A 6,000-nucleotide genomic window follows, 5' to 3' on the forward strand; every position below is an offset into this window, starting at 1 on the left:
ACGAGTCCTCCAAGCGTTTAATCTGTTTTGCCTGCAAAATATAACTATTTACACCTTTTTGGTACCCACATTTAATTGGTTTCACGATTAATTAGTCCATTAGGAATCCATACTCGAATTAATCGAATAATTCTCCCTGTAACTATCTTAGTAGTTATACTTGTATCTGGCTTGACATCCCTCTATCTGCCTTTGAATACCTCATTATGTGGTGGTGATTATCTTTGATGTCCTTCATCTGACGTTCTATAGTATTCTTGTCTAACCGGCCGGTTGACTTTCTTTCTCTCAGGAATGAACCATCGCGACTTGTCGGTTGGTCCTACATATATTTGTTCTTTTGCTAGTTTTTAATCGTGACTTGCTTCACTGTCGTTTGATGTACTCTTGACAAAATTTATGAATGGAAGCTTGTCTTTACTGAGTTTTAACTTTTTGCAGTTAGATGATTTAGACTTATCTTGATTGTTGTTGTCATAGCCTAGACCGAACTTGCAATTATAAAGTCTTTGATGACTTGTCATCTGGCTCACAACATCTCCAGATCTCTTCCATGCAGCAATCACGTATTTAGTTCTTTCATTTTCATCAGTCAACGATTGGACTATCTCCTTGAGCATCTCATTCTCAAATGATAGTTCAATCGTTCCACCAGTTTGAGCACTTAGCTGGATTGGTACGAGATTGGACAGATTCATATACTCAATGATCATGTCATTGACTGTAGTGATCAAGTCTTCTCGAGTAAACTCCTCAAGGGTAAAGTCGAATACCTCTTCTTCGTTTTCCATAAGACATATGATTCCTTCATCGTCACTGTTTGAGTCGTTATGTGCCCACTAACTTCCACCATCATCATCTAATAGTGCATTTTGGATCTCCTTGCCTTGATTGTTTGACTGGTGACCTTCCCTTTGGTTCTGATCGGTTGACTTTCGGTCGTCCCTTATTGGTTTCCGGCATTCCGACCTTTAGTGACCTAAAGCATCACAATTAAAACAACAAACATTAGCTTTGTTACCGTTAGAGTAGTTGTATTTGTAGGAGTTGGTGGGTTGATTCTTCTTCATGAACTTTCCGAAATTCCTGGCTAGCATGGCCATCGCATCATCACTGAATTGTTCAGTCGATTTGACAGGTATAGGAGACCGGTTCCACGGGGGTCACCAGAGCTTTGGTAGTTGTTGATGATGAGGCTTCATCTTCATTTCTTGTGTTCATCTCGAACTCATATGCTTTCAGATCTTCAAAAACATCTTGTAGCTTCATCTTGTGAAGACCTTTTGATTCTCTCATCACCATGATTTTGATATCCCAATTGCTAGGAAACAATCTTAGAGCTTTGACAATCGTTTCTTTGTTGTCGTATTTCTTTCCAAGAAGTGAGAGTTCATTCACAACACTTGTGAAACGATCACCAAATTCTTCCATTGTTTCTCCGGGGCGCATCTTGATATTTTCAAACTTTTGGGTGACCACCATGATCTTGTTTTCCTTGGTTCGCTCGTTTCCTTTGTGAAGTTGGATGACTGTCTCCCATATTTCTTTTGTACTAGTGCATCCTCTGATCTTGGCAAATGTGTTTTTGTCCAAGGTTTTGTAGATGGCATTTCTACAGATATTGTCAAGGTTGTTCCTTCTTCTGTCCTCAGTTGTCCATTCGATCATTTCCTTGTCAATCTTTATTGGTCCATCAGAGATGATGAACTTCATTTCATCGTCCATGGTGTTTAGGTGCAGTTGCATGCGTAGCTTTCAATCAACGAAGTTTTCACTTTCAAGAAGTGGAGCCTTTTCGCTGTAAGATACGTTGGTTGATACTAACCCTATTATATGTTAATATCGGTCTCAATACTTCGCAAGTTGTCACAAACTCTTGAACCGAGTTCAAGTGCGGAACTGTTCATTTCAACTTAAAGCAACACAAGCACGGTTTAATCACTAATAGGAGGACATAAAGTAAAAAAGAAACACAACACAGGATTTATGGATGTTCGGAGATAAAGCTCCTACATCACCCCTTCTTCTCAAATGTTGAGAATGATATTCACTCAAAATATTCAAACAGTTTACAGTACGTATGTCGAACACCTGAAGCTTATTTACTTCTCATTTTCGATTTCTCACTACGTTCACTCTGTTGTATAGAAAAAGACTCTGTCAACTTAAAACACTCACTACTCACACATAATAGATTAACTTGTAATACACGTGAAATTCTAACACGCACTGATTTGAAAGCTTGAGCAATATGTGAACGTGAGCAGGTTTGAAAGTTTGAACAAAAGTTATCGCAAATGTTTTATCGTTATGTAAAGGTGGTTTATCTGGTTGAGCTGAGTTCTCTTAAATAGGAATATGACAACGGTCATATTCTTCTTCTTCAACGAATATATTTCATTGATAGTACATTGTCTCTTGGATCTGATTGGTTGAAGATCATTGTAGTACATTCTTGGGATATCCTCTGATCTTGTTTGATAAGAAGTCAACATAGTCATTAATTGAGTTCATGATTTCCGAGGAGCAGATCATCATGCAGATTTTTCGTTTAATGATTTATGGATCCTAATAATTTGTCATATTATTTTTATTAATTAATTAATTTATTTATTTTTGAAATTTAAATTTTTTTTATAATTTTAATTATTATTAATACATTAAATAATAAAGGTTTGATAATTATTTTTGATAATATAATAATATATATTTATAATTTATACCCGCCCTTTTTATTAAATTATTAATAAATCATTTAATTTTATAAATATAATATATATATAATTAAAACTAACCTATTAAATTAAAATATTAACTTAAAAAATATAAATTAAAATAAAATATAAATATAAAAAATAAAAATAAATTATATAAATAAAAATGTGAATCTCATACTTGATTTTATTTATTTATTAATTTATTTTTATAATTTCAATTATTATTAATACATTAAATAATAAATATGATAATAATTTAATTTTGATTATAAAATAATATTTATTTATAAATATGTCATCTACAAACCTAATAAATTTTTATCAATTTTTCTCGTTCCCTTTTCCAAACTAATCATATTTACATTAACATTTTCAAACTCCCAGTTTTCTCTAAATCTATTTATATTCTCATTTAATTAATAAATTATTTAATTTTATAAATTATTAACTATTTTTTTATAATTATTAGTAAGTTTTAAAACACATTTTAAATAATTGACATTCAAATTATTATTTATGTCTACACATTTTACATATTAATTAGTTTTTTAAATAACATATTTAACACATTCAACTTATTAAATTAATTTAAATTTTCTAAATTAAAATAAATTAATAATCATATTTATAATTTGTACTAACAATATAATTTAATATATATATAAATAAATTTAATTGATAAACTCTTCGTGTAACAAAATTCAAGATTTAAGTAATTTGAGTAAATCATATACTATTTCATTGAATTGGGTTGGGAGTAATTAGGCTCATCAGGAAATTTGACACAAGGCTGTAAAAATCTCGAGTTAACTCTTAAAATCTTACAATTTTACGATTTCAAATAAGGTAAACGAGTCTGATTTTAAGTAAACTCTTAAATAGATAAACTTTTACAATTTTAAATTTACGATAATAAGATTTTACGATTTTACGAGTTTATAAATAATTTTGATTTTACGATTTTACACGATTTTACGATTAAAAAATAAATTTATATTTAAAATTAAACAAATAAATTTATTTTTTATTCAAATAAATTAGTTAATATAATATTTTTTAAGTAGAAATTTTTTATATTATTATTTACTTATTATTATTTTTTAATTAATTTTATATTTAAATATATAAATTTTTTAAATTGTTAAGTACAAAATAATTAATTATATATATAAATAATAATAATATATAACTATTATTTTTTTAAATTAAACTCTTACTTTTACGATTTCAAGTAACTAGCTAATGATTATACGTAAACTCTCAATTTTAACCGTCTTGGTTTGGCAAGTCTAATACTAATTTATCATTTTATATTCGAATAAAAAAAAAAATTTAAAAATTGGCCTACTAGGGGTTGGGTTGGATTGGTCGGACGCTGCACATGGGCCGACTCTGATCAGATACATGTGAAATTTTAAATATATAAATTAGAATAATTAAAATACAGTATAGCCTATATTTATAAGCCATAATTAAAATGCAGTATAACCTATGGTTATAAGCCATAATTGAGTTTTATTATTATTATCATTAATATTATTTGTTAGGATGATTAACCTATCTACATACCCTCGCAATCACTTCAATATAAAGCGTTTTATGTGAGATTTGAACTCTTATTATTTTTTTCCTCTTAAGAACTAATATTGTCATTAAGCCAAAATTGAGTTACACTTGTGTGACTTAAAATAATTTGTATAATTGTCCTTGTCGTTACATATATCACTAATTACTAATTTTATTATGTTATTTTCTATGCTATTTGGGATGATTTGTTCCTTTAATAAGATACAGTTAGTTATTAATGTCTTAATAACACTATAATGATTTTGTCATTTATAATATTATAGTACAAAGTTTTCTACAATCATTTAGGTGCCAATTTTTAGTTAGACAACAATTGTTTAGAAAATTGTGGTCACTCCCGTAATACAAAGGAGACTTGTTCAGCCTTTTATTCAGAATAAAATGCAACTTTGGACCTACCATTTATGTAACCTTGAATTACTTGCAGAATTACAAAAAACAAGTAAAACTCTTCAACCAACTAGGCTAATAACACATTATATTTTAAAATCAACACCAAATTTGATGAATGCGGAATATTTTTAACTAACTAATCTATATATATAATGATGTTTAATTTTGAAAGTGATCGGATTGTCGGGTCGAGAGCTGTGGTTAATTTGGCTATATATGTGAGAGTAATGAATATTTGGGTTGACCCACCCATAAACTTAAAACGGTTAAAAATAAATTTAAAAATGCTATAAGTATGTTTCGAACTCCTAACCTAACAAAACAAATACAACTCTTTAATCAACTAAGCTAATAACACTTTATATTTTAACTTCAACACCAAATTTGATGAACGTGGAACGTTGTAATAATATATTTTTATCCGTGTGCATCGCACGGGGATATGTCAAATATTACTATAAAATTTGAAGAGAACTTAGATGGAGAGAGATGTCAATGTGTGGATGTCACTACATTATTGAGTAAAAGATGATATTAGAAGCCAGTACTAATATATTTGGCTTAGTGTAGAAAAAAATCATTTTTATTGAAAGATAAAATAAATTTTAAATAAATTAACAAGACTACAGAGATATTAAATGAAGGTACGTGTTCAAAAGACATCTCCTTAATACATAATTCTTTGTATTTAAATATTTACAAATATAGTCCATATATATTTTTTATTAATACATTTATCTTCCAATAAATAAATAAACAACTTTTTGATAAAATATTATAATCATTAATTGCTCAAACAAAGATAATTGAAAATAAAAAGATTTATAATTAAGAGATTACAATGAACATAATTCAATGAGAGGAGATTTATTTATCTCTTTGATTTTAGCAAGCTAATACAAATGTGAAATAACTGGTGTACGACACAAAGGACAAGAACGGCTCCTAGTCATCCAATTGATAATACAACGATGGTGAAAGACATGGTTTCAATGCAACATCTTATTAATCTCGACTCCAACATTAAATTTCTCCAAACAAACCACACATGTTTCTCTCCTTTCACTTTCTGACGCCGTTAACTTAGTGTCATGAATGATCTTGCATATATCGTATTTTATCCAACAATGCATGGAGAAGCGACACTTGATCCAACTTTGTTGAAAAAAGTTGTTAATTCAGTTTTCTACCTCTGTCCTTGCATCTAATTGAACGTCTGATTTTTTGAGCCATTCATTAACATAAGATGGCACATCATTTCGAAGAATGTGTTCAAAATAAATCCAAACTTTTGGGCCAATCT

Source organism: Impatiens glandulifera, chromosome 1 (genome assembly GCF_907164915.1).
Source record: "Impatiens glandulifera chromosome 1, dImpGla2.1, whole genome shotgun sequence".
NCBI classification, from domain to species: Eukaryota; Viridiplantae; Streptophyta; class Magnoliopsida; order Ericales; family Balsaminaceae; genus Impatiens; species Impatiens glandulifera.